The sequence below is a fragment of the Thermobia domestica genome, chromosome 10 (assembly GCF_964235325.1).
Source record: "Thermobia domestica chromosome 10, izTheDome1.hap1.1, whole genome shotgun sequence".
In the NCBI taxonomy this organism is placed as follows: Eukaryota; Metazoa; Arthropoda; class Insecta; order Zygentoma; family Lepismatidae; genus Thermobia; species Thermobia domestica.
This window is the reverse complement of record NC_137463.1, coordinates 177,877,611-177,900,721: the sequence shown is the minus strand read 5'-3', so window position 1 is coordinate 177,900,721 and position 23,111 is coordinate 177,877,611. Positions and strand designations below refer to the sequence as shown.

Genomic DNA, 23,111 nt, shown 5'->3' with positions numbered 1-23,111 from the left:
GATTAGGTAGGTTTAGTTTATAGAGGTATTTTATTTTTGTAACTTTAATGTACGTATTAGAACTTTTAATTTCAAAGATGATTGCTTTGAAATTGTGAATAATTTAGATGATTAGCTAGTTGTGGTACACAAGCATTTGTGATGCCATGTAGTGAGCATTATAAATAACATCTGGAGAGCAGAAATTATTTGCTCTTGAATTTCCCACATTATACTAACAACAAAATTTTGTAAACTTAGGAAACATGGACAGTGATGTGAGTGAGTTATTCAAAAATTCTGATTGTTTATGTTTATCAAACAGTTTGTGAACAAGTATTATTTTCCTTAATTGAAAGAGACATTTGAAAATACTGATGAAAATTAGTATATTTTGCTGTGAGTTTAGTATTACCATCACACCTTTGTGTCATAAATTTCTACTGAACGTAATAGAACTTCATTCTTCTGTCATTTTGTATGGAACGATTTGGGAGTTGTGTTGCTCATTTTATTTTCTTCATTTAATTCTGTTCTTTCTTTTCTCTCTCACTCTCTCTTTTTAATATCAGAGTACAATTGACGTTCCTTGGCACTTGGTTTTTGAGTTTTATGACATTTCTTAATCACTTTAACACTAACATACATTTTAGAGTAACAAAATTTAACGATTAAGATTAGTATATCAAGATTATTGAAAACTCTTTTGCGTAGTTCTTGCCCAAAGACAATCTTGTTGCCATCAATGGTATAGATATATGAAAGATCCCATAAACTCTCCAATTTTTAAAAAACGTTCCTTTGTCCTATTTCGAAAAATCATTGTCAAAAATCGTATAATATGGGATTTTCGAACGTGTTGGCATTACCACCACTTATATATAAAGGTATCCAAGAAAGTTCTGTCGCTTTTTCACACACCACCTTTGAACATAGATATGTCACCTAAGACATCTGAAAAATAATAATAAAAAAATAGTGTCTATCAGCACTGACGACCTTCTACCAACGTTTCGGAAGGCCATGGATTCCATCGCAGTAGAACTTGGTGGGTCGCCGAAGCGAAAAAAATATGAAGCGTATTTTGCACCTCTACTAGGGATTTGAACTGGTGTCATCTAAGGTGATTGTCCAAGGAATGGAACAAGTGATAATCAAACGATGCAATGGTCGAGTAGTATGTTGGATGCAATAGTGTTTCCCATTCAAGACGTAGAATAGTGTCTCGGGTCATCCTAGCCATGTGGGGCTTAGCGTTGTCCTGTAACAGAGGACCCCTTTCCGATTCAGAAGTGCTGGCTCCAGAGTTTTGAGCTTTTTCTTGAACACGACTGAACTGCTGACAGTACATAGTTGCATTGATGCTCTGACCAGCTGGAAGCAGTTTCCGATGCAACATGTCGCTACCAGTCCACTAAACACACACGAGGACCTTCTTCTGGTACAGTGCTTGTTTTGGCTGTTTTGCAACCGGTTCGTGGGATGCTAAGCAATGATGACGGCGCCGTGGAGCTTCGTACAGAACCCACTTCTCATCACATATTAACACCCTGCAATAACTTGCTCATGCTATACTTATTCTACAAAAGTGATGCATACCGCGTTTGGATGGTGATGAGATATGATTTCCAACGGTATGGAGCAAGGAGAATGTGTCAATGGTGTGTTTGGAAGGGAAGTTATTGAGGGAAATTTCGTAATAAGTGTCGCCATCCAATGTCCTTAAGTAAATTTAATTTTCCCAAATTTCCTTCAATAACAACGGTTCCAAACACACCACATGCTCCACACCGTTAGAAAGCCGTACCCATTAATCCAATGTTCTCGGGATTGCTGCCAGAGTGAGTGTTGCTGTGCTGAGCTTTCGTTACCATACCGCGGCAACATCTTCAGAGCTATGAAGATGTTGCCGCTGTATGGTAACGAAAGCTCAGCACAGCAACTCTCACTCTGGCAGCAATCCCGAGAACATTGGATTAATAGTAGACGCCAGCAAAGCTTCAAGATCATATAGCCGTACCCATGTTCGTATGAACTTTTTTGCTTAGAATCAGCCCTACTACCAGTGCTCAAAGTATTGATATTTCTTTCCTGGACACCCCGTATATCTGTACTTTAGGATCGTGAATTCTAGTCCGCATTTCGGCAGATGTATTTGTTGATAGTCATTATGAGTGGAATCAGTAGTGCTCGGTTTTAACGTCTTCAGATGTGTCTGTAATTGCATTATTTAGTAGTGGAACCTTTAAATGATGGACATATTGTGAAACATTATTATTTGTCTTATTTGTTCTTAAATGGGAGGTATCTGTTACAGAGGTCACAGAAATAGAGATTATTTAGAGCACATGTGCCAATCTTATTCAGTATGCAGTTAATACATTACTTATAAATATAAACCTATCCAATATCAAAATACTGTACTCACATATTTACTAAACGAATTACTAAACGAATGAGAGGAAACCCCCTCTGTTAAGGACTAAGGTATCGCTGGGAGCAGGTTTACATGCGTGTGTACAGTAAAATATAACGCTTGTGTGATCGTTTTCTTCTCAAATACGTTACATATCTCTATAAAAGCCTCTGAACTCTGTGTTTGACTGTATTAAATGTATATAACCCAATGTCCGTATAAAGAAGGTTCTCTCTCATAATAATAGAGAAGAAGAAGTGAAATCTTCGCTATAGAAATGTGCCTTTAATAGGGGTTTCATTGTATTATCACAGATCAGGCTTTTTGATCCTATTTCATATTACGACGACTCCCTTGCCAGAGACCTATCGTAAGTAATTTTTGGCTTGTATTACTTCAGCAATAATAAAGGTTTCTGACCAGAGTATATACACTTGTTTATTAAAAACTAGATTAAAGTGCTTTTAGTTAACTAAACACTGTAATTTAGTTTTTAATAAACAAGTGTATACACTCTAGTCAGAAGTGTTTATTATTTCTTTAGTGAGTTCCAGAGTCGGGATGAATAGTTGTATTACATATTATTCTTGATTATCGCTTACAATTATGCGTGTGAGTGGCATTTATTTTGATGATTTGTGTAGTAGTAATTACAACACCTTATCATTGCAACTCATCCGATTCTTCACGAGCTGTTAGATCAGACTTCAGTCCTGCTACTTTACTCGTATTCACCCGTCGATCATCTTGCACTTCACGAATGTTTTCAGGCCACTCCTGTCTAAAACCCACTGTCGCATTTACCATTACCATCCGCACATCTATTGCACATAATTTCATTATTGCACACTTTTTGTCTCACTAACAAGGCTCCCATTGTCTTGTAAACTGTTAGGATGATTGTCGGTATTCGCAGTCGTGTACTAATGAAGGAAATCTCATCGCCAATTTGTAATCTGTAAAAATATCTGATAAGAGTGTTTTTTTTTAAAACTTCATCCACTTTGTGAAAGGTGAAAGGTCATCATTCTATGTGCCTAAAGTAGCCATCAGGTTTTTGAAAGTTCTATTCACTTCAATGTTAGATCGTGTATAATAATACACGACCATAAGAACAACAACTACAGAGGAAAAGAGAGTAAAGCTAAGTAGAGGAAAGAAAGAAAAAGGAAAGAATAGACTAAAATGCCTTTTTGAAGAATAGTTCATTAGAAACGACAGTAGGTAAAGAAACGATAAGAGAGAAAGAATTACAAGAAAGATGTGAAAGGAAGAATAGTTAAAGAAACAGAAGAATGAAGAAAAGAAAGAAGAGATATTGAAATAATTATTGCAATATACGGTAGTTAAAGGGCTGTAACACGTTGAATGTGGTGTACACTTATTAACTTTTGCGTAAAATATCAAAAGAAAAAAGATATCTGACTATAAGCCTGTCGCATCTAGATACATGTTAACACATATAACACTGATCCAGATCAAAACTCATTTTACAAGAATGTGTTGCTTCGATCTAGCTCAGTCGATGAGAAACTATATCACTATTGTAGAGATTTTGCACAAACAGATTTGTTTCATATGATAACTTTGCACTCTCTTCTACGGAGTTTAACGAAATATTGTGAAGTTGAAACGGCAAACTTTAAAGTAGTTTCCACAACCGAATATTGAAAAATATGATTCATCATAAGTTCTTAGTAGGATTTCCACAGTTTGGTAGTTGTTGTCACTAGTTTTCATTCATTCACCTTTATTAGAAACGAAGAGCCACAGTTGTTCAACACCTATCAGAAAATCAAATGGAAATTTCATTCGTAACTGGTAGTTATTACTGTTAACCTTTAATTCGTAAGAATACCTGTAATTTCTTTGTTTTATATTTACACTTAAATAAATTCGGTTATGATATTTCATATTATCTTAGGTTCTCAAAATTAAAATTAAACTTCATTCATACTACTATTCACTCCACAAAACAACAGACATTTAGGTATATTAGGCATATTATTCAAGCTAACTACAGTTCAGCAAACATTTTATCACAATTAGCAAGAGAAGAAGAAGGAAAGAAAGAAAAAGAAAACAAATATTTATAAGTGATAATTCAATTATCATCAAACATTAAATTATGACACATTTTACGAAAAATATCATAATTTACATGAATTTGTTAATTTGTTCAGAATGTTTCCATTAATTCAATAATAACATTTTAAAACACAACTTCAGAATTCAAAATTTACGCATGAGAATTCTGATTACTAAAGTAGTATTCACATTAGTTGAAACAGCACACGAGAATGGTTTTATTATGAATACTTTTGACATGACGTGAGTACAAAAATTGGCAAGATAATTAAATATATTTGAATAGTGATTAAGTTAAATATAATGTCAATAGAATAAATGGATGGAATCATTAATAAAATACCAAATGAAGAAAAGAAATGAGCTACTAAAGGTAGCTAGAACTCTAACGTATATAATCTAAAATAAAGAGGAAAATTCTCTTTTAGTTCTTGAGTAAATATGACCTTTTACATGCCAATCATCGTTAGAGAAAGAAAAATCTTTTATCTGAGTGTTTAATGCTCATGGTTTGGCAAGATTAATAGTATACACTTCGTGCTAACATAGCGTCCATTTATATACTTGAGTTTAGGAATTTTCTTAAAATTTTTCTTCAGTCCTAATTTAAATCGTCACAGTTCTAGTTTAAGATTTCAACATTAATTAGCAAGGTATAGTAGCTTATGCTTCACAAATCGGGTAACATGCATACATCACTTCCAGATATTAACTTCACATTCAATATGTTAAATTAATTTATTTCCAGGGAGATAGCTAGGCATATAGATAACTCTCAAATTCAGGGATTTCTAGGTAATTATAGAGAATAAGCACCAGTTGAAACAAACAATATATACTAAATACCTTGAATAGGTTGAATGTTAATCGCATTTCATAGCAAAAGACCACTGAATTAGTTGGTTTACATATTTCCACTTTCCAATTATACTATTGAAAATCACTTACATTTCAGAGATTTATTAAATGATGAGGGGTAAATTAGAAAGTTGGATATTTCATTGGATCAAGATTTGACTGCTTGGTTTACAAATATTTCACCGTAGCTTGCTACTTTACTCATATTCACATACATGTAAGTTAATAAGTATTATTAAATAGTGTACATCAAAAATACTTTAAACACTATCAGCATGCACTATAATTGGCGGTATATTAAAATATAGTACCATATAATGTAGTCGGGGTAAAATAAGAGTAAGCATAGCAAAGCACGTCGTATTATAAACCGATATATTAAAAAATACACTCCAAGTCATTCATATTAACATTTCCATAGGTAAATTTTTCTCATATCTACATACATTCTTGCATTGCTAACGCTTGTCCAATCTACATTCTCTTAATATTGGTACTGAAATATAAACATTACATTAATCCCGACAAGAAAACAACTGCGTTATATCAACAAGGTGTATACCCTAAAATACGCTAGTGCCACAAAATTTCAATAGCAGGTCACTGAATACACAGAAAAAGAATTTTGAAAAATCTCATTCAAGAATTTCAAAAGATGAAAATTCTTTCCAAATAATATATTTGAATTTGGAAAAATCAGTAAGCTCCGATATATATATATATATATATATATATATATATATATATATATATATATATATATATATATATATTAATATATATATATTAAAAATTGTGGGCCCACGACTAACAAAATTAACTAAATTCACGAACACACAATTAACTTCGCATCCAATTAATAAAATGTTATTTCAATTAAACAAAAATCATAGACCGTGATTTCTTAAATGAGTTGAGTTTAACGCCCCTTTCAGCAGCGAGGTTATATGAGACGGAACGAAAGATGCCCATATCCCACACAGCAATGAAATATTTTCAAAACGTTTCTGAAACGTGCCATCATTTTCCTTCAGAAAATGTATCCTACTTCCCTTAAGGAAATATATTCCATATGTTGTTGAAAACATTTTCCACATAATACTGAAAACATTCTCTGAATACACTCAAAAACGTTGTAGAAATATTTTATACGCCGTTAGAGAAGTTTTCCAAAAAAATGTTTCCTGTACGATTTCCAAACATTACTGAAAATGTATTTGAAACGTTTTATACAATGTTAACGGAATGTTTTTAAAAATGTTTCTCATGGAATATTTTAAAATTATTTACCAGTAACACAGACAATATTTTCCTACATATGCCAAAATATATTTGGTGAATATTTTTTGTACATCTCAGAAAATATTTAGAGAATAGTTTCTGTGCATGACAAAATATTTAGGGAATATTTTCTGTACATGACAAAATATTTACAGGATATTTTCTGTACATGATAGAACCCGAAGCCCATAGGCTAACTCGGTTACTATTGCAGATACGGAAACAAGGTAAGATATAGAAGGAAATTTTTAAAATGCAGCAAGTTTTGTTTTTATATTAGTGTACCGCCAAATAGTAACGAGAAGTACAACGCTGCCACTGTTGGATAACACTGAATGGAAGAAAGTGTGGTTTGAAATTATTTGGACCAAAGGGAACGGAAAGACACAATGAAAAATATAGTGCAAGACCCAATTTTGCGTCCTTCGTATCTGCCCCCTTCCCCAACACCGTGGTTGCTACGCCACTGGCGTGGATATTGCATTTGCATGTTTATCATTCACTGTGTCTCCTTTCAGTTCTTCTCGGTGTAGCTAATTTAAAACCACACATTCTTTCATTCGTGTAGCCCAACATGATGTATGGTAACGCATGTTCTTTATTGAGCGGTACACTAGTACTAAAACAAAAGTGTTGCTGGAATTTAAAAATGTCCTTACATATCTTACCTTGTTTTCATATCTGCAATAGTAACCGAGTTGGTCTATGGGCTCCGGCCTTTTGCGTCATTCTGTATATATAATGGCTTCTTGCTGGGAACAAATAGTGGGTCGAAAACAAGGCGGCCAGACTATGACATAGCAGCTGGAAGAAAACATAATATTCTTCTGTCCAATTTTACCTGCTTAGACGCCTCTGCCTCACTCTGTCTTCATGACGAAAAACCATTGCAGCCCACAGACTCAGACAAAATAAATAAATAAATAAAAATAAAAAAATAATAATAATAATAATTATAATAATAAACAGTGTAAATTGTAACTACATAATGTTAGCTTGTTCTCATAATTTTAAGCATTTTTTTACTCAAAATCTTATTTACACAAATGGTTTCTGGGTGTTCCACTGGTGCTACTGGTATATGGCCACGCCGTGCATATATGTTGGGGTGTCTTACGAGACTCAAACTGGATATCAGTGTGTTCACAATCGTCGCCTGCCAGTTTTGAAAGCGGCTGTATTGAATCCATTAAAAAAAAATACGAAAAGGATTGAGGTTTAGACATCCAATTCAAGAAACAATTGTTGGCAATCCTTTTCCTATCTTAAAAATAATAAATCCAATATAGCCGCTTTGAAAACTGGCACGCGATGATTGTGAAGACTCTAAGTTGCAGTCTGAACCTCGCAATATGACATAAGACACCCCAACATACATACACGGCGTGGCCACATACCAGTAGTAGCAGTGGAACACCCAGAAACATTCTGTGCATAAATAAGATTTTGAGTATTTAAAAAAAAAATAATAAAATAAAATAAAATTATGAGAGCAAGCTAACATTATGTAGTTATAATTTACACTGTCCACTATAATATATATATATATATATATATATATATATATATATATATATATATATATATCAGTTTATATCGGTTAGTAGTTAAATAAAAATATAAATGTACACTATTCTGGCTTTATTTATTTAAATTCTCTTCAGCAGAATCTTCATGCTGCTCGTATTATTTGTTTCTATACATTAAGAACAATCTTCTCAAATATCAGAACTTCACATTTTAACTTGTAAAAACTTGTTCTAGAAAATTATGTCACTGACACGCTAATTCAATAAAAATCAACAACAGTATTTATGTATGTTGCTGAAAATATGTTCTACAAATCTACGGCGCATGGGGAATAGATCTTTTCACGAAATGTCACTTTTTTTGCTACTTTCAAGAAATATCCAATTGCTGAATACATATTTGCTTCTGTATAATCTCACTTTTGATTACCACAACTAACTCTAATTTCGACGTTGCGAATTGTCAGTTCAAGTTCTGTGGAACTGCAGCTGAATTCTTAACTGATTTTCTTGTTCGTCTCTGTATGGCATGTTGAAGCCAAATCTCAATAATCTACGCGATCTCTTCGTTAGTTACGTTTCTCTTGTGTTGTAGTTTCTGAAAATAAAAAATAATAGGCAGTGTTTAATAACATAATAACAGCAGGGAATGATTAGAAATCAATTATTACATCTTAAACTTACAAAAATATTTAAAATGTTTGTGTAGGACCTACAGCAGCTTGTGAAGACAATAATGTGTTACAAAAGTAACATTCTGAAGAAAATGTAAAGGGCAAGGAAGACAGGGTTTGCCCATGTGGCCCCAGCCCGAAAAACTCGGTGGTTTTTTTTCGGGTTGGAACCACCCGAAAAAACCCACTTTAAAACCCACCTGGGTTTTTGATCTATTTGTTCGTATATTATTGGTACAACTAAGGTGATCACATTGTAAGTGATTTTTATCAGATTTTAGACTTTCCGTGGGCAAAGTAGAGGCTTTCTGGGATGGATTTTATTTTTATATATAAAATAAGAAAGTTTCCTCTTCTGGGGGGCGCCCCCTGGATCCGCCACTGACGCTTACTATTTCAAGTGCTAAGTTCAAATTTCCGTACTAGTTCCCGTGAAATTAGTGCTCGGGAAATTCCCGAATTCAACGCAGAAGGATCGGAAATGAATATTCAACAATAAAACTATTTATTTTACGCTTAAGCCTGCCATACGTCCCGTAAAATACGGGAAAGTCTCGCGTCCCCGTAAATTTAGTCGGGACAGAGAAATGTCCCGTATTTAAATTCCGTTCCATTTCTGCTATCATTATCAGCTTATTCGAAAAGTGAAAAACAAAAAATTCTGACATTGGCTGGGAATCCTGTAATTAGTGAATGAACAGTACGCTGTTGCATGTAACAGTTTCGAGGAAGTTATTACACCACCCTGTTCGACTCGATAGCGAGCGAAATTTGCAATGCTCCTTTTTCCATTGCACTTTATGGAAACTCGGATACTCTCTGGAACATTAAAAAAAAAAAAAAATTGTTTCCACATTTACAAACACAGGGAAGTTGGCTAACCTTTTCTCCAGCAACACATTAGATAAGTTAACAAGAATTATAATCTTTTTCAGAGGCTAGGGGCACAGAATTGTGCTTTGGTCCAGGTCTTAGAAAAATGTAAATCTGGTCCTGACAATTACACACGACACAAGGAAAAAAAATCCGCTTTTCATCAGATTAAACTGAGACGAACGTAATTTTGGCAAATACAGCCATGTAAATAAGTATTGCTAAACGCGCGAAGAATATTGAAGATAGATTGTAGCACTGATTTAAATAATTTGCATATTGTTTTCCTGTAAAGTATTTTTATAGCACATCTTAAGTTTTTAGGCATCTTCAGTCTGTACAATTAATTGCAGGGTAGGAACAGAGAAAAGCAGATGCTGCTTAGTGAACTTTTACCTATTATATTCTTGAAAAAATAAAATAAAATAAATAAAATAAAATGAAATTTTTAGTTTTAGTCTCGCGGTTATGCCTGCTATGCGCAAGGTGACAGTGATGATGAGAAATGAATGAAATGGCGGAATGAAGAAAGTGGGAGGAAACTGAAGAATCCTGAGAAAACGCACGCACAAGGTGTTTGTCCACCACAAAGCTCACTTGGCGCGAGCTAGGATCGAACTAGGGATCCCATGCACCAGAAGTGAACGCTCTTCCCACTGAGCCACCGCGGCCCATTATACTTTTCTTTATAACCAGAGATACAGCTCATTGCATTGTATTGCAATGTTGAGAAGGGGAGGATCTGAGGTTTCCCGTATTCTCATGGAGAAAATATGGCGGGTTTATTTACGCTGGAAGATGTTAATTTTATATAAGACATTTTAAAACATTTATTTATTTCATACAACATGAATTGTATCTTTGTTTTAAATTAATAGACCCCTTTTGGTATTCATATTTGGCGAACGTCAGTCAGGCTTCTGGATGACTTGATCTACATTTGTTCGTTTGTCTGCCGAGCTCCTTCATGGCTATCCGGTTAGTGTACGCGTCTTCGATGTGGGACCCGGGTTTGCTCCCAGGAGGGAGCTCATGTGGTTCGGATTCCACGTTAATCAGTAGCTCCCGTCTCATATAGCCTCGCTGCTGAAAGGGGCGTTAAACACAAAATCAACTGAACTCGTCTGTCTGCCTCTTCCACACACACTACAGGGTACAACTTTCGGCGTTTTAAGTTAAAATTGTCACAGTACAAGCATGAGACACTAAATTTTCTGTATAGATTTTAGCGGCATACCAAAGTAAAATATCAAAATGGTGGCCATTTTTTCAAAACAGCGAATATCCACGCTACGAAGCGCAATTTTCAGTCTTTTAAGTTGAATTTTTGACGGTGGAAGTACGAGATATGCTAAATTAGGCTTTGATGACCGCTACCTTGCTCGATTTCTTTGCCACGGAGCAGGCCTTACATATTACTTTGCCTCATAGAAATGAATAATTTTGATAATGTAGGAAGTAATCATGAAATGCTCAAGAAAACTAAAAATATGACAGAACAATTCAGTAAAAGGATGAACTATATTTTATACATATTCAGCTCTCTCTTCCACGGACACTTAGATGTAACGTGTCACTTGAGGACAGGAAAATTGTACATTTTGCTAAAATAAGGATTTCCAAAGCCTTTTAAATGTTGCGGTATATGCTTTTGGGAAATAAAGTTTACAGGAAGATGATTCGGAGAAGTATTCATGGCACAATAGTAAGTACTTAAAGCGAAGAAAATAAAAAGGGCACCAGATTTTTTTTTACAATATTTTAAACATAGTGTATCCCTATTCAAATGACAACTTCTATATATTTTTTATTTTCCACTCTGAAAATCAGATTAAAGAACAGAAGGGAGAGTTTCTTACCTATTATTGTGTTAGTGGTTAACGAGGAAAGCTCTTTCCTTTTGCACCGTGCCAACTAAATTGCTCAGCTATTGCACTTGTCTTTTTCATGATGTTTCTTGTGATGGCTTCGAAGCTGTGACCTCCCAGATTTTCATTTCTTAGACCTGTAATGAAATACACATTAAGCACTCAAGTAATAATGGAAATTTAGAGCATACAACTGATGCCCTTAAACAAATTACATTGATTTTAGACGACAGTGTAACCGAGTCAGTTGCAATTGGCGCATCCTCAAAAATTAATATTTGCACTGACGTTTTATTTTTCCAATAAAAGAAAAGTTAGATACTAATTTTCAAGCAGTTGTACAGGGTTGGCAAAAACCATGGGTTTTATTGAAAAAGAAAACAGTTTTTTTGTTTAAATAATTTACTCTATGTATTTATATTAGATATGGACAGAAATTAGTTTGTTTCGTCTTGGTGGTATTATGCAACAATAAGGTTATGCTGAAAGGGAATCCAAACCGCTTCTCGGCTTATATCCAAGAGAAATTGTCTATTTCGACACGAAACCGGGACTAATTGGTCACAAACGAGATTGCCGGCTCACTCACGAAGGACTCCTGATAAAAAATACGTTATACTGATCTTTACATAGGCCTAGTTGTTAATATAATTGTCAAGAGTCATTTCAGGACAAAAAAATTAGTTACAGAAGTAAAAACATTATACAGAATTACATATAAATTGGGAAACTCCCGCCTTAGCCATTGGGAAAATCCTATTATTAGTTTAAATGTATTTGTATGTAAAGTTTTAAGGTCAACGTATCATATTAAATGACAAATTTGTTATGAAGATAACATTCAACAAAATTAAAACAAAGTCGAATCCAAGCTGATGTTGGAAGCTACGTAAGCAGTTGATACATTTTGCCAATTTTCAATTCGACCGAGAATTGAACACGGCGCCCCTTGATTAAAAGGTGAAAAGTAGATAAACGTAATGCAGATGGTGTGATATGTGGAGACGTCACCATGAAGTTCATACGATTTAAAGCATTTTTCGTTCTTTTTTTCTTTTTTGGTTTAAACCTTTTTTTTTTTAGAAAAAAACAGCTGTTTAAACCAGCCAACCCTGCCGTTGTAAATTAGAAATTGATGAAAGCAACGTATCTATAAAAAAATATTACGAAATCTACAGGAAGACGAGGAATAACTTAACAGTTTCAGAATATACACGGTGGTTGTAAAGTCAATACCTATTTTTAATCTAGATTATCCTAGAAACTAGTTTCAGCTTAGCTGGCGTGTGATACTGTTAACATTTTAGAAGTTGTAGAAAATGCGGGTGCATACGTTGAAATGTAACTTAATAACCAAAAAGTGCACTCTAATAATGTATTCGATGAGAATAAAACTGTGATAGGTTGTTTAGTTTTAGAAATATTCATTGTAACAAACAAGAACTGACTTTACACCCACGCTGTATTCAGGGAATAGTAATGCAGAAAACGAACTATTCGCGAACATGGATGAGAGATCCTTCCAGCATGCATTGTTTAACAAGTCACGTATTTCCAAATTACTTCCAAAGCAAAGCCTACACAAAGTTGTTCTATCAGAATTCATAAATATCAAATTCTGCGGAGAATTGTAGGCACTATAACGCCAGCAACCTATATTAATACACTAGTTTAGCATTGTTCACAGATTGAAAATATTATGTATAACTCAAGAAGCAGGTACTTGTACATGGAAATTAAGATGAAACATTTAGCTTAACGTCCCATGTTTATGGATCCAGGGTAAGTGAGACGCTGATGATGAGAAATGATTGAAATAGTGGAATAAAGTAAGTAGGAGGAAACGGGACAGCCCCTAGAAAACACATGCATACGGTTTGTCTACCACCAGGGTTGGCAAAAACCATGGTTTTTATTTTAAAAAACAAAAAAAAAAAACGGTTTTTTGGTTTAAACCAGGTTTTTTTGGTTTAAACCAGGTTTTTTGGTTTAGATAATTTGCTCCATATATTCATCTATGGACAGAAATAAGTTTGTTTCGCCTTTTTGTTATTATGCAACAACCGGGTTATGCTGGAAGGGGTCACATAAGCTTAAAGCGGAATAAAAACCGCTTCTCGAGTTACATCTGAGAGAAATTGTCCTCCATTTGAGCTCGGAACCAGGACTGATTGGCCATAAATGCGATACGTCTGCCGACTGACTCACGAAGGAATCCTGATAAAAATAACGTTGTACTGATGTTTACATGCTTCTTAATATAACTGTCAAGAGTCATTTCAAAAGGACAATCGTATAAACAGTTGCACAAGTGAAACCATTATACAGAATTACATATGGACAATTTCAAAGTACTACGGAGTACAGAAGATCTAATTTAGTTCAAGTTAGTTAACAACGACTTTTATTGGTCCAAATTAAAGAAATACAACGACTTAATTTGCATATCAGTAAGAAAAGTGATTAAAGATACGAATTACTTGAGTTCACTTTGGCTCAGACTCATTTATACATAAATAGATACCAAAGATACTTCTCATTTCACTAAATGTCTCTCGTGGGGTCTGTATGACCCCCCCACACACACACATACAAAGTACGGTATTTCTATGTATTTTATCAATAGTAAATACTGAAACGAAAAAAATATTTAGAATTTTTCTTCGATTGCAATTACATAGCAATAACAACAACTACAAAAGAATCACAAAACAAACATTTAAAAACTTATAAAAAAAGTTGCTTTTGTAGTATAATCTTTTTGAGTAATGAATGGGGAATTTAGGTCTGAATATAATACGAATAATATATGGGAGTGAAACGTGATAACCCACAAACGTGTGTTCATCAAGATTTTACAAACATTTACACTTTTACGAACATTTTTCGTTTTTTGGTTTAAACCAGTTGGTTTTTATTTAAAAAAACCAGCTGGTTTAAACCAGCCAACCCTGTCTACCACGAAGCCCGCTTGGTGCTAGCTGGGATCGAACCAAGGACCCCATGCAGCAGAGATGAACTACGTACTTTCTAAACGTTTCAACTAGTTCTAAACGTACTCGCTTCACTGTCAGACCAACAATTGAGCCTCTTTCACACTAATATACTGAATTTTCAAAAACTCTCGGACACGTGTCTACTAATTTTTACCACCCATCTCCCTTAGCCTTATAGACATAATCGTGGGACGTTAAACTGAAAAATTTCATTTTCATTTCATTTTATAAATTTTACCACCTCCAATCTCCCTCCATCGCCTTTCTTCTTCCCTTCTAGGACATATATTTAAATAAGAAAGCTTAATTACTTATCTAATTATTTTAAATTAGAAGTTTATGTTTCTAACCTTCAAACCAAAACTTTTTTTTGCCCCTCTTTTCTTCAAATTTTTACTAAAATATCAAAAATCAGTGAAACACATACAAATTATTTTGAATGAGGAGCCTAAATACAAAGCATCAAGTTTCTAAGCTTAAGGGATTCGGAGATGTGGCCATCTTATTAAAATGCTTTTCACTCCTTTCCGCGTATCAGCCGTATTTCTTCCATTCTAAGTTGTATCAAGTGACCAGTAAAAAAGCACGAATGCTATCTAACTGAGTCAGCGCAGAAGCATGGCAGGGGGGGCCGAGCGAAAGCGTAGCGAGCAGGCACATCAGCGACAAGGGAGGGGGGTACGCATAACCGAGGATGGTGGAAAAACATTTACAATATTTGTAATTATTTTTATATTCAAAAACACCTAATTTCGACCCTTGAAAAAAAAAACCTTTCACAGCTAATGCACGAGTGTTACACCGCCTTTTTTTCTTACCTTTACGACAGAAAATAGTGTATATAGGGTTATTGCCTCTGTTCTGAATTTTTCTTTTTGAATAAATCTTTTCCACACTCTGCGCAGTTGATTTTACGCGCTTCACCATAACATGACTCTGCACAAACTTTATAATCCTTCTCTCTTTATTACACAATTCTTAAAAAAAAAAAAAAATGTTCACATTACGACCACCACAGATGTCCACAACTGACGTATAAACCGCAAATTCCCGGAGCTTACTTCTACCCTATTTGTATTCAAAATCCATTTCAATAAGCTGTGCAATGACAGAAATAACTAACATTCACACTCTCACTCCTTCACAAAAAATATTTCACATTACATTTTAACTATAAAATTTGTTCTCGGTGTAAACGTCTGCTCGAGTGAACCCCAGAATTATTATAACCCAGTGGTGTATTTAAGGGGGGCTTCCGGGCTTAAGCCCCTTGAAATTGTACTTACTATACTAAAATAAATGAATTATCTTGCAGAAGAAAGTTAGCCAAGCCCCTCTCACCTGAAAAAAATCGTAAATACGTCATTAAAATGGTAATATACGCGCAATTAACCCGTCATCAAAACAGAAATGTACGCGCCTGCTCCCTTCGGAAGCACCCCCTTGGGCCACAAGCCTTCACCCTCTCTGACTCGGTTAGATGGCATTCGTGCTTTTTAGTAGTCCCCTAACACAGATTGGTTTGTATTTTTTGTACTGAACTTCTTATCCACAGGAATCAATATAAATACACAAATCGTAAAGGAATTGTAATTTTTCGACAATTAATTCTGATGGCCCCCTTGAATTTTATCTATGCCACGTGAAAAATTTATACGTCGCCTGGCGGAAATCATTAAATAGACAACAAGAAGGAAAGTAGCGAAAGAATTATATTTCACTAAGTATTTCGAGCAGTATAAAAACAATACGTTTATAATAATAATTGAAATAGCATGAGCAATGCCGCCCGCAACATTACTTCTGAAAGAAACACTGATTTCGAGTGGCACGCCAGAAGTAAAACTGCACGCAGAATTATTATAACCTGTCATAAAAATGGTAATGTACGCCACTTTGGGCAAGGCAGTGATATTATGTCAGTACATAGTATTGCCGAGCGAGCGTCAACGAGTGAAGGCGGATTAGAGCCCCGCAGGGCACATTGTTTTCTGTCTTTCCCTCTTGGGAACTGTAACTGCTGTAACCGGTTCACATGAATTGGTTATTGTCTTTGCCTTGCCTAAAGTCACTGACTTGCCCGCATCTTTTTTCCTTTGGAAGCACCCCTCGTATGCTCTGACTCAGATAGTATTGGTGCGAGAAGGTTCTAGAACACAGGTCCCCCATATAGGTTAATAGATTTTTTTTCAGTACCTAAGTAAAATATTTAATTCGCATAGTATTGCCGAGTGAGCGTTAGCAAGTGAAGGCGGGTTAGAGCCCCGCAGGGCACGTTTATTCTGTCTTTATTACAGATAAATGGGAAGAGGAACCTGTGTTCTAGAACCCTGCCTATTGGTGCTTTTTAGTGGCCATGTAGTACAGGCTGATTTGTACTTTTTGCACTGTAGTTTTTACATCATACATCCGGCCCCGTATATATATATACTCAAATCATAAAAGAATAACTGTAATTTTTCAACAATTACTTCCGACGGTCCCTCTGAATTTCATCTATGCCATGTGACGTATTTCAAATCGCCTAGCGCGAATCATTTAAGAGACAATAAAAAGAAAATTATTAAAAGAATCTATTTTTCAGCAATTATTTCGAATGGTGAGCCGAAAGTAAACCTGCACGTTATTTTATGTATAGAGATAAAAAGTAGAAATCTAGCATGCCACATGCCTTTATAAATTTGTAAACATAAGCTTGTACGGCAATAGTATACATAAGAACCCCCTGATCTACGTTTCTTCTGTGTTCTATTATCACTTCTACATGAAATATCATAAATTTTCTACGTAGTGCAATAGTAAGAAGTATCCATGTGCACAAGACATGCGATATGCGTTAAATCCCCCCCTCCACATACACACACATAGATAAAGTACAAGGGCACTACACATGCAGATATAAAGTACAGGTACGTTCTTTTTTATTTTCGTATCAGTCGATAAGTAAATAAAAGTCGCTTTGTTACCCCCTTTATAAGTTCGTACATACTCAATGAATAATCCCTAAAAGTATGAGCGTCCTGCTCCTTCGGGAACTGATGCAGCTTCATGTATACTATATCCACTTGTACTTGTACAAACAATAAAACTAAATTATTTTATGTAATCGTTATACTTACCGACTTCGAAGTCTTCTTTTAGCCTATAAGTGTGTTTGGTAGTTAAATTCAGCTGATTATTTCCATAAGTTCCAATATATTTCTTCAGTTGAAGGAATATTACAAGCAATACAAATAATCATCGTCTTAAATATTATTTTTTCTATATAAAGATATCTTCTTCAACATGATTGAATATACTGGTTTATTTTATTTTATTTTATTTATCTCTGCCTAAATACAGCCACAGATCAATGATACAGCTCAAATTCAACATAGCGCGCAAGGAATGCTGGTACTTTTGATAAACAAATGACGGTTGATGTAGCGATGCTAATTTGCAATCTCAGATGTCTATGGGATGTCACACAGGATAGGCCTATCATAAATTTCTAATTTTTAACAAATATATTTCTTTGATGCTGCTATAATTAGTATAATGATTGGTGATAATGCTACTACGATACTCTCGCGAGAGAATTTATTCAACATTCGATAAAATATTCTGGGAATACGTAATTCTAAAATATTGCATGAAAATATTTCATTTAAGTTACAGGACAATATAACAAAAACATTTCCATACAAAATTAATAGGCGTTTTAAAAATATTTCTTATATTACGATCGAATTTATTTTTAAAATATACGAAATATTTTAAAAATTATATTTCATATGTTTTCTTGTAACAATAGAAAAGATTGTAAATGACATGTTGGAAAACATTTTATTTTGTTCATAGGCCTATTGTTTTCTTTATCATGTATGTAAAACATTTTTAGTGTTTCTTCGAAAACATTTTCTCTCTCAACTAGGAGTAAAATGTGCGATGTACGGCGTCTTCCCAGTTCCTAAAAAAAAAAAATTATAATGGGCAAAGATAGGCAGGAAGAATGGTGTGACGTCATCCGCTACTTACCGTCGCCCCACCTTTTCAGATTCACTTTTACTCCTGCTCTCAACATTGGAAACATATTACATTACATTCAACACAATATTTCTATTACAATTTGTGAAAATTTTCCTTACATTATTTTCCTATTAACGTTCTAAAAATGCACATCCTGTCAGTGGCGTATTTACGATTTCGTTTCGTGGAGGGTATCTTTGCTAACTTTATTCCTGGAAATGTGAAAATTGTGCAGGATATTTCATTTACTTTAATATAATAAAACAATTTTTGGGGGGGTCTTAAGTCCGGAAAGCTTATTTAACGCCACTGCTTCCTGTACTTCATTAAATGTTCTTTAAACACATTTTAAAAAATATTTCCGGCAAATATTTGGGATACTTCTCAGATATAACAAGGAATATGTTTTCTCCAGTAACGGAAGAGTATATTCTGAAAATGTAAAAATGTTTCTATAATAGACCTATATCAGAAAATGTTCACTAAAGACACAAAATATCTTCCAAAACACAATTGAAAACATTTTTCCATTCAGTTTTAATGTTTTCTTTTGTTTTAAAGTTTTATATTCAAAATTCGATAAAATATTCTGGAAATAGTACTAAAATATCATATGAAAATATTTAATTTAAGTTGTAGGAGAAGATTACCAAGATACTTTTGTAAAAATTAAGTAAACCTTTTTAAAACATTTCTGAAAAATATTTCTTATATTACGAAATAATTTATTTTTAAAATATTCTAAATGTTTTTTAAAATATATATTTAATACGTTTTCTCGTAAAAATAGAAAATATTGCAAATAACGTATTAGAAAACATTTTTTAAATATGTGGAATATATTTCCTTTCATTGTTTCCCGTATGATATATGGAAAACATTTTTCGTCTAATTTCAAAAATATTTCCCTTCTCAACAGTGAAAACATATTAAATTATATCCAAAACAATATTTGTAATATATTTTGTGAATATTTTCCTGGATTTACTTTCCGGCAAGCATTCTCAAAATGTACTCCCGATAATTTCTGAAATGTTTTACAAACATTTTTGGGAAAATATTTTCGGGAAAGGTTCGGAATACATTGGGGGAACCAGGATGGAAATCTCCAGAGAAGGAAAACCTTTTGGAAACCAAGGAAAATATTTTCTTTTGATTGAGGAAATATTCCTTGCTGTGTGGGATATGGAAATAACATATCGCTCAAAAAAATCTTCTATCGACACCATCTTTTTCTTTAAAATCTCGTGAAAATTTCACTATTTAATTAAAAGAAAAGTCTATCATTCTGAATTTATGTTTATATGTAAAATATAAATAGTTGATACTTTTAAGTACAGTAATACATACCGATATGGGTTTATACAGGGGTTGTCAAAAATTTTGATAAGAAGACCAACATTTTATATACAAAAAAGTGACGGTAATTCGATTATAACCGTCTCGTTATAGTCTCAACCCACACCGAGTAGCCCCAGAGCAGAAGATTAACACAATCGTTTCAACTAATATAATGTGACCTTATGTTACGTAAACAGTACTTCATTGCTACCATCACCTCATGTCTTATCGCATTTTCATGTATTAATGGCAATAAATAAATAAATAATTCTTGATACTCGCTGTTAATATCTTTTTAATACAGTTAAATTGAAATTACTGGCCCAAAAGAAGGCGTTACCTTCTGTGGCCCTCCAATCTATTGATGGGAATAAAATTGCACTTAAAAAGGAACGAGAAGTAAGTTGTTTTTGTTGTAGCTTCATGTTTTTGTATTTCAATATGCTGTTTTTAACCTGTTACACTTCCCTTTTATTAAAATTGTTTCTAAATTATACTTTAATAGTTTAAAATTTTGTTTAATGTTCTTCGCTGTATTTGAGCACAAGTATGGACATACAAGCACTGTATAACTATGAAGAAAGAAATTCAAAATAGAATAGACTCACGACTATGTGAATGTGGCTGAAGGGCAGCCCGGAAAACAAAAATGTCGGATAGGCCAAAGTTCTATACTCACCTATATCGTTAAAAATACACTTTTTTTATACGTATACCCACTCTTAATCATATTTTCTGACCCTGTAGTACAGCCTCTAGTATTGTATAAATATTTTTTATGTACAGTAGTGTACGCTTTCAAAAAGATATTGCAGAAAAAGAAACACCAAAAATAGAGTATTGTTCACATTTTTAAGATAAACTTAATAGTGTATAACTTAATTCCAGGAAAATGATTTACAGATTGTACACTATAAACACACACATAATTTTATAATAAAATGAAATGAAATTTTTAGTTTTACGCCCCAGAATTATGCCGGGTAACCAAAAAAGATGGTGATAATGAGAATGGAATGAAATGGCGGAATAAAGAAAGTGGGAGGAAATTGGAGAATCCCGAGAAAACCCACGCACATGATGTTTGTCCACCACAATGCTGATTTGGTGCAAGCTGGAATCGAACCAAGGACTCCATGCATCAGAGGTGAACGCTCTACCACTGAGCCACCGAGGTCTCATTAAAATAAAATGCTGGAAACATAAAACGTAACTTTTATTTCTTAAGGTAGCCACGCATGTTCCGGAAATCTGGAGAGAAATAACTGTTTAGTTATTTCTTTGAGGATTTCTGTATTTGATCGCAAAAACAATCTTATCCACACATCGTCGCATGAGAACCAAAGAAACGTAACTCCAAAAATGCATTTTTCGTTTTCTCCATGTTTGGACATAATTTTGAAAACACCACTTGGTGCAAATGGAACGTAACGCCATCTGTTCTCATTGTCGATCATCTGTTGTAATGTAGCTCAATTACCATCTTATTACAAACATATCTTTCTAAGAAAATAATATTTTTATCCTTTCGCCTGTAAACCTACAAAAATGGAGTTAGGGTTCGTCTAGTTCTCATGCGACATGTTCCAGAAATCTGGGAACAATAATTGTACTCTACAGTTATTCCTCTCCGGATTTCCGGAACGTCCGTGGGTGAAAATTGTTCAGTTTTTTTTCTTCGAGTTGGACTGTTCAGGTCAAATCGAAGCGAAATTCGTTTCTGAATAACTGTACAGTTATTTCATTCCGAATTTCCGGAACATGTTTGCGGAACTGCTACAGAGAAAATTCTCACAACGCTCCAGCCGGACCTGTACAGTTAAAACTGCACAGTTATTCAGAATTGAATTTCGCTTCGATCAAATCGCCCTGAACAGTCCAACTAGAAAAAAAAAAGATCACAGTTTTTGCCCACACACATTCTGGAAGTCCGGTTGGAACGTGTGTAGCGACTTTTAAAAATGAATAAACTTGGTTTATTGTTCAGCGAGAAAAAAATGCACAAGTGTGAAAAGATAGGTTAAAAGAGTCCAACTTAAATTTTCTCGCTTTAGAAAATGTCCCTCATAGATGGCTACTCCTCTTTGTAAAGATCACGTTTCTACTAAAGCGTTGCAAGTAGACCAGATGGTTACACAATTTCATAAGTTTGTTTTCTACACTATGCTGGATAGTATGCAGGGCGGATAATCGCGAGCTCCATAATACAAAGTCTGGTGTAATCTTTGAAACCCTCATGTTTTACTTTCGCGGCTCCCTAGAGTTCCGATCCCAGCTTGAGAAACTCTATTATAGATAGTTGGAAGTATAAAAAAAATATATTTTCGGACCATGAATAATGAACTATTCGATTGAACACGAGGTTATTAAAATATAAAGAAGTACAATCTTCAGATTGATGTTCTTTTGATTTGTACATTCTACAGAGTAATTTATAGTGTATTATAAACTAAAGTTTCTATATAATCAGTGTAGAACGCAATATTATAATGCAAAATATGCAGCACGAATTACTATGACATACAAGTATATAACACACTTCATAACCAACACTAGACTATCAATTTCTCGTATCACAAACCACACGAGAGTCACCGAGACGAGAAGCATCTTTTTAATTCAAGAGCTGATGAGAAACATGAGAATTCTCGTCTTGTTTTCGAGAGAAGACGGGAAATTTCTTGAATTTCGTGAGCAAGCCTCGTGCATCCCCCATTTTTATTCATCTGTTGTCGGGACTCGAAATTGGCCCTATTTTCCTTAAATAGTTGTTTTATCTTGCGTATTGGTATTTTTCTTACACAATTTATAAGATTCAGTACCAACATGCATATACAGAAGGTCGATCCGCGTATATGTGTCCAATTTTGAAATAGCACTAACCTTATGAAAATCCATGGGACCACCATCGGTTGGCCTTAATGTGATGGCCATGTGTTCTGGCAATAGCCCTGCACCGTAACTTCCACTGTAGAAGACTACGACGAAGTACAGAAAGTGGAATCTTCTCTCATTCCTCCCGGCAGGCTTTCCACAGGCCCCCGAAAGTAGTCACACGACGAGAAGAAAGTGCCCTTTTCAGTAGACCAAACCCGCAGAAATCCATGGGACTGGCATCTGGTGATTATACTGGTATATCATGAAATGGAATAGCACGAATACCGGTGTCTGTCTCCATCTGCTTCAGAAAGTTCTGGGTA

At 34.4% G+C, this 23,111-nt stretch overlaps 1 protein-coding gene and 1 long non-coding RNA gene across 2 annotated transcripts in view; both read right to left on the bottom strand.

Annotated features, from left to right (window-relative positions):
• The window catches only part of LOC145662855 (uncharacterized), a 426,736-nt gene that overhangs the window by 45,801 nt on the left and 357,824 nt on the right, over window positions 1-23,111 (bottom strand). The window lies entirely within an intron of this gene.
• On the bottom strand, window positions 8,719-18,030 carry LOC145662116 (uncharacterized). Its single transcript, XR_014126985.1, has 3 exons — window positions 17,682-18,030; window positions 11,558-11,703; window positions 8,719-8,749 (listed from the first exon to the last, which is right to left on the bottom strand). It is a non-coding gene; the product is annotated as an uncharacterized LOC145662116 (long non-coding RNA).